Source organism: Hylobates moloch, unplaced genomic scaffold (assembly GCF_009828535.3).
Source record: "Hylobates moloch isolate HMO894 unplaced genomic scaffold, HMol_V3 SCAFFOLD_3, whole genome shotgun sequence".
NCBI classification, from domain to species: Eukaryota; Metazoa; Chordata; class Mammalia; order Primates; family Hylobatidae; genus Hylobates; species Hylobates moloch.
In genome coordinates this window covers 173842094-173850103 of record NW_026652278.1, presented here as the reverse complement: position 1 = coordinate 173850103, position 8010 = coordinate 173842094, and positions in this window count along the sequence as shown.

The following is an 8010-nucleotide window of genomic DNA, read 5'->3' as shown; positions in this document are numbered from 1 at the left end:
AACAATCAAAAATTCAGGAAATACTGGACACACTTATAGAAATGCAAAATGTTCTGGAAAGTCTCAGCAATAAAATTGAACCAGTAGAAGAAAGAAATTCAGAGCTTGAAGACAAGGTCTTCAAATTAACCCAATCCAACAAAGACAAAGGAAAAAGAATAAGAAAATATGAACAAAGCCTCCTAGAAGTCTGGGATTATGTTAAACAATGAAACCTAAGAATAATCGGTGTTCCTAAGAAGAGAAATCTAAAAGCTTGGAAAACATATTTGGGGGAATAATCGAGGAAAACTTACCCAGCCTTGCTAGAGTCCTAGACATTCAAATACAGGAAGCAAAAAGAACACCTGGGAAATTCATGACAAAAAGATCTTTGCCTAGGCACGTTGTCATTAGGTTATCCAAAGTTAAGATGAAGGAAAGAATCTTAAGAGCTGTGAGACAGAAGCACCACGTAACCTCTAAAGGAAAACCTATCAGATTAACAGCAGATTTCTCAGCAGAAACCCACAAATTAGACGGGATTAGGGCCCTATCTTCAGCCTCCTCAAACAAAACAATTATCAGCCAAGAATTTTGTATCCAGCAAAACTAAGCATCATATATGAAGTAAAGATACAGTCTTTTTCAGACAAACAAGCGTTGAGAGATTTCGCCATTACCAAGCCACCACTACAAGAACTGCTAAAAGGAGCTCTAAATCTTGAAACAAATCCTGGAAACACATCTAAGCAGAACCTCTTTAAAGCATACATCACACAGGACCTATAAAACAAAAATAAAAGTTAAAAAGCAAAACACAAAAACCAAAAGTACACAGGCAGCAAATAGCATGATGAATGCAATGGCACCTCACATTTCAATACTAACATTGAATGTAAATGGCCTAAATGTTCCACTTAAAAGATATAGAACTGCAGAATAGATAAGAATTCACCAATCAACTATCTGCTGCCTTCAGAAGACTCACCTAACACATAAGGACTCACATAAAATAAAGGGGTAGAAAAAGGCATTTCATGCAAATGGACATCAAAAGCAAGTAGGAGCAGCTATTCTTATATCAGACAAAACAAACTTTAAAGCAACAGCAGTTAAAAGAGACAAAGAGAGACATTATATAATGGTAAAAGGCCTTATCCAACAGAAAAATATCACAATCCTAAACATACATGCACCTAACACTGGAGGTCCCCAATTTATAAAACAATTATGAATAGACCTAAGAAATGAGATAGAAAGCAACACAATAATAGTGGGGAACTTCAATACTCCACTGATAGCACTAGACAGGTCATCAAGACAGAAAGTCAACAAAGAAACAATGGATTTAAACTATACCTTGGAACAAACGGACTTAACAGATATATACAGAACATTTCATCCAACAACTGCAGAATACACATTCTATTCAACAGCGCATAGAATAGACAAAGATAGACCATATGATAGGCCATAAAATGAGCCTCAATACATTTAAGAAAATTGAAATTATATCAAGCACTCTCTCAGACCACAGTGGAATAAAACCGGAAATCACCTCCAAAAGGAACCTTCAAAACCATGCAAATACATGGAAATTAAATAACCTGCTCCCGAATGAGCATTGGGTCAAAAAACAAAATCAAGATAAAAATTAAAAAATCCTTCAGGCCAGGTACAGTGGCTCATGCCTGTAATCCCCAGCACTTTGAGAGGCCGAGGTGGGCAGATCACAAGGTCAGGAGTTCAAGACCAGCTTGGCCAATATGGTGAAACTCCATCTCAACTGAAAAAAAAAAAAAATACAAAAATTAGCCGGGCATGGTGGCACATGCCTGTGGTCCCAGCTACTTGGGAGACTGAGGCAGAAGAATCACTTGAACCCAGGAGGCAGAGATTGCAGTGAGCTGAGATCGTGCCACTGACTCCAACCTGGGCAACAGAGTGAGACTCTTTTTCCAAAAAAAAAAAAAAAAAAAAAAAACTTCAAACTGAACGACAATAATGACACAACCTACCAAAACCTCTTAGGAATATACCTAACCAAGGAGTCAAAAGACCTCTACAAGGAAAACTACAAAATGCTGCTGAAAGAAATCACAGATGACACAAACAAATGGAAACACATCCCATGCTAATGGATGGATATAATCAATATTATGAAAATGACCATACTGCCAAAAGCAATCTACAAATTCAGTGCAATCCCCATCAAAATACCACCATTGTTCTTCACAGAATTAGAAAAAATAATCCTAAAATTTATATGGAACCAAAAAAGAGCCCACATTTCCAAAGCAAGACTAAGCAAAAAGAACAAATCTGGAGGCATCACACTACTTGATTTCAAACTATACTATAAAGCCATAGTCACCAAAATAGCATGGTACTAGTATAAAAACAGGCACATAGACCAATGGACCAGAATAGGGAACACATAAATAAACCCAAATACTTAGAGCCAACTGATCTTTGACAAAGCAAACAAAATCATATAAAGTGGGGAAAGGACACCCTTTTCAACAAATGATGCTGGAATAATTAGCTAGCCACATGTAGGAGAATGAAACTGGATCCTCATCTCTCACCTTATACAAAAATCAACTTAAGATGGATTAAAAACTTAAACCTAAGACCTATAAAAATTCTATATGATAACATTGGAAAACTCCTTCTAGACATTGGCTTAGGCAAGGATTTCATGACCAAGAACCCAAAAGCAAATGCGATAAAAACAAAGATAAATAGCAGAGACCTAATTAAACTAAAGAGTTTTTGCATGGCAAAAGGAACAGTCAGCAGAGTAAACAGACAACCCACAGAGTGGGAGAAAATCTTCACAGTCTATACATCTGACAAAGGACTAATATTCAGAATCTACAATGGACTCAAACAAATCAGCAAGAAAAAAAAATCCCATCAAAAATGGGCTAAGGACATGAATAGACAATTCTCAAAAGAAGATATACAAATGGCCAACAAACACAAGAAAAAATGCTCAACACCACTAACGATCAGGGAAATGCAAATCAAAACCACAATGAGATACCACCTTCCTCATGCAAGAATGGCCATAATCAAAAAATAGTGATGTTGGCATGGATGCGGTGAACAGGGCACACCTTCTACACTGCTGGTGGGAATGTAATCTAGTACACCCACTATGGAAAACAGTGTGGAGATTCCTGAAAGAACTAAAAGTAGAACTACCATTTGATCCAGCAATCCCACTACTGGGTAGTGGGATTACTACCCAAACGAAAAGAAGTCATTATACGAAAAAGATACTTGCACACACATGTTTATAGCAGCACAATTCACAATTGCAAAATCATGGAACCAACCAAATGCCCATCAATCAATGGCAATGAGTGGATAAAGAAACTGTGGTGTATATATATATATAATATATATATGTTATATATATTATATATATGTTATATATATTATATATGTTATATATATTATATATATGTTATATAATTATATATATGTTATATATATATGGTTCATATATCCCATCATATATATATATATGATGGAATACTACTCAGTCATAAAAAGGAATGAATTAACAGCATTTGCAATGACCTAGATGAAATTGGAGACTATTGTTCTAAGTAAAGTAACTCAGGAATGGAAAACCAAACCATCGTATGGTTCTCACTGATATGTGAGAGCTAAGCTATAAGGACACAAAGGCATAAGAATGATACAATGGACTTTAGGGACTTGGAGGGAAGAGTGGGAGGGGGGCAAGAGATAAACTACAAATAGGGTGCAGTGTATATTGCTTGGGTGATGGGTGCACCAAAATCTCACAAATCACCACCAAAGAACTTACTCATGTCACCAAATACCATCTGTATCTCAATCGTTTGTGGAAAAATAAAAATAAAGTCTGTATGAAACGAAATGATCCCCTGGGGGGGAAAGCACCTCCCACCAGGACCCACTTCCAACATAGGGATTACATTTCAACATGAGATTTGTACAAGGACAAATATCCAAACTATATCAATCAGTATAACTGGGAGTCAAACAGAAGCATTTGTGCCCCGGCTACCTTCAAATTGAAGGAAACAGACCCAGAAACAGAAAATTGGACAGGTCAGTCTTATTGTATTGAGAATTAGTGCCCATGGAACAAAGACCCAGACTGTTTGTGAAAACAATGACATTAGAAAGCTTGGAGCATGTCCTGCCTCCTATCTCCCAATTACACGGCCCCGAAGGTGTCTCCATCCAGCTGAACCCAGCAGCACAGTAATGCCCATAGGAAAGGGAGGGCAGCAAGGAGAGCCTCACTGGGGAAGAGAGACAGTCATTTCCGTGCTGAGCATCAATACTGAGTCCTCATGCAATCTTTTCTAAGGGAAAATTCAAATATACCAATTATTTTTCAACACTGCATACTCAAAGTTTATGATTTTATTCTTGACTTATTCTCAAGTACAGTGTGTGCTTAGCTGGCCAAGTAGGGGGAAAGAAGGGGTGCATGTCCTTTCCAGCTTGGAAGGGATGTGTGCTCTGTGCACATTAGTCTTACTTATCATGCTTGCTTAGTTCCAAGCTTTTTGATGAGGAACCATAAGATGGGCTCAAATAAAGTAAAAAGGAAATTGGATTCCATCAATCAACACACTAACACACAACCAAAATTAGATGTCATAAGGTTATACTATTTCATCACTTTTAATTAATATTGTCTGTGCATGCCCGTTCTTAGAAAATATTTATATAACGTTCCACTTCCTACAAAGAAATTCATCTGGCTTCCCTGCAAATGGAAAAATTACATAGTGATTTAGGGAAACAGGGAAGTATTGTAGTCCCATTGCTTAATTTTAAAGTGAAATTTATTATAGAAAAATATTTTTCCCCTTTAAATAGAAGATGAAGTGATTTGGAAGCTTTCCCTAACTTTTCTTAAAGAAAAGAAATGTGACTTTAGGGTAACTACAATTTTAGGTCATTAAATCATTTTTTTGCTCAAACCAAAATTCAGTACTAATCTAAATCAGGAATAATTAAAAGAACATTTCTGTAGTGTACTGTTTTTCTTTTTTCACTAGAAATGCTCATTTCTCAGATCAGGGCAAAGTTTTTCTTCTGTTTCTTCTCCAAGATAGTTTGGGAAAGTTCTGCCCTAAGAGTACTGATGGCATATCTTCTCATCTCTCCTCTTGAGGCGAGCCAAGCACTAGCCACTGTGGAATCCTTATCAGCTTCTCTAATTATGTTGCTCTTGGGTCCCCGAGAACGCCCTGAGTCAGATAGCTCTAGATGGAAGTGTTCGCTGGCTGTGTGACCTTGTGCACATTAGTTACCTCCATGAGCTCCAATTTTCTCAGCTGCAAAGTGGAGCTCCAGCAGGACTCACTCCACAGCATTGCCAGTAGAAGCATCCCCTGGAGGGGGAAAAAACCACCAATGGTGTTTGGTGGCAGCAGTGGTGGTGGTGGTGGTTATGCTTCAAGGGCCACCCTCCACTGCATGACAAGAATGAAGCAAATTCTGGATAGGACTCCAATGAATATGTTCCTTAGTCAACTCATCAGCTAATTTGAATGGATGTCCACCCTAGTGAAGGAGTGCCATGACAGAACTGGATCTCTTCTTTCATGGGAAATAATTTCTCATAAAAAATTTAAGTGCAATTCAGAAGGCCTTGGAGTAGTATACTAGGAATGGATTTGCTCAAGCCATTTGCCGACCCTGCTCTTGGTACTGTCTGAATGGGCTAGGTCATCACCAACAGGACATTTTCATAGGATTCAACATCCTATGTAACTACGTAGAATCAACTTATAGAATCATGGACTTCAGAGTTATATCTACCTAGATTCAAATCTCGCCTCTGCCATTTATTTGCTGGGCTTCCCTGAGGAAGTACTTAGCTTTTTTATGTCTTGGTTTCCTCATAAATAAAATGGGCACACTAATGGTGCTTTCTTCATGCTGTTAGGCACAGTATTAAATGAGTTACTATACATCTATAGAGCTTTGAACAGTACCTGGAATTTGGTAAGCGCTCAGTAAACTTTGACATTTGTAAGTTCCACTGAAGTTTATTGAGTTTCTGCTATACATAAGGCACTGTGCTGAGCCTTGCTATATCAAAAGCGAGAAAGGAAGAAAAAAAATTAACGCTGAGTTTCCATGAACCAGTCACTATGACAGGTGCTTTACATACATTATCTTGATTAGTTTTTAATTTGTAACCTTACTAAGTGGATACTATTTGCCATATTTTATAAATGAAGGGCATGCGGTAAAGAGAAATTAATCATGTTTCTAAAAACCACAGGGCAAGTTAGTAGTAAAGCAGGGATTCAAAGCCGAGACTAAGCCCAACGCCTGCATTTACTATAAATAAGACATAGCCCCTTGTCCTTGAAGAATGAACAATCTGGGGTGAAAGATCCACATTTAAATGACTAAATATAATCAAATATAAGTGCTAAAGTGAGCTATTTACAAAGTAGAAATACTAACCTAGAAGAGTGAGAGCTTCTTTGGGGTGTTAGAGAAGTGATTTTTGAAGGATGAGGAAGATTACTCCAGGAGAACAAGGGCCCTCAAGGGATGGAGGGGAAGTAGACACACAGATTCAAAGGCACAAAAAGTGCTGGAAGTAATGGAGGACTGAAAAAGAAAATGACCAAGAATATCGTCTCTGAGAATGGAAACGTGGCTGAGATTCCACCAGTCCTTTCCCACGGAGCGTGTTGCTACTTGCAATGATGCCAGGGACTCATCTCCACTGATAATATCAGCAGTTTCTAACTGTATTTGCCAAGCTATTCTGTGGTCACTGCTTTTGTCCAGAAGATCAAAGCTAGGTCCTCTGCACACCTAAGCTTTGCTGCATCTTAAAGGTATTTCTGCTCCATTGGCACCACTGCAGTTGATGTGCCAGCATTTACTCTTTCTCCGTGTCTGGATTGTTCCACAATTGCTTCTATGAGCCTGTTTCATCAGTTCCATCTGCTTAAGAACATATATTTTCTCCAAGATTTTTCAGCCCTGCCTCCATTCCAGGCAATGAATTCTTCTGCTTAGTTAATCTTTGCTACCAGCCGACAAAGCTAAATCCTCTCTTCTCTGCCAGTTAAGATTAAACCTTTTCCTCATGATGTGCAAAGCATTCCGGGACCTTTGCCTCACTGACTATTTCCCACCCATACAATTTTTTTTTTTTGTCAGAATTGTCTTTAACTTTTGGAACCTCTAACAGTCAGTTTACCCTTGTATTACACTCATTTTATAAAGCATATCTTGTCTTCTCAAAGTCAGAAAATGTCATTTCTTGTTTCAGTTTTCTGTGCCATTCCACAATGCTAGACACGTGGGAGTTTATGAGACAAATAAGTGAGAAGCTGGTGGATTCACACTGGCTATGTAATGGCTAGTATATAGCAGGGTTTTCCAGAGGGACAAACTAATAGGATCTATGTATACATGAAAGGAAGTTTATTAAGGAGAACTGACTTGCACAACCACAAGGTGAAGTCCCACCATAGCTCGTCTGCAAGCTGAGGAGGAAGGAAGCCAGTAATGCATCTATCAGTCCACGTCCAAAAGCCTTGAGAGTGCAACATCGAGGGTGGGTCTTCCTCTCCCAGTCCACTGACCCAAATGTCCATCTCCTCTGGCAACACCCTCACAGACACACCCAGAAATAATACTTTACCAGCTCTCTAGGCATTCTTAAATCCAATCAAGTTGACACTTAATATTAACCATCATAGCTAGTTTAATACAATATTATTCAAAATATTTCTAGTAGTAATCATAAATTACTATTACTATGACCATTTTCATTAAGTATGATATATGGACAGGGGGTTTTAGGACCAGGCTATACCTAACCTTTGCAGTATGTAAGTATTTTCAGGGGATACAATGCAGTATACCAAGATCCAAGACTATGCAATTGTTCCATGACCGGGTTTTGCTGGCTTGAGAGCTCAACATTTAATTCGTTAGCATCCAGGCTCTTGAGTTTATAGGCCTTGCCTGTAC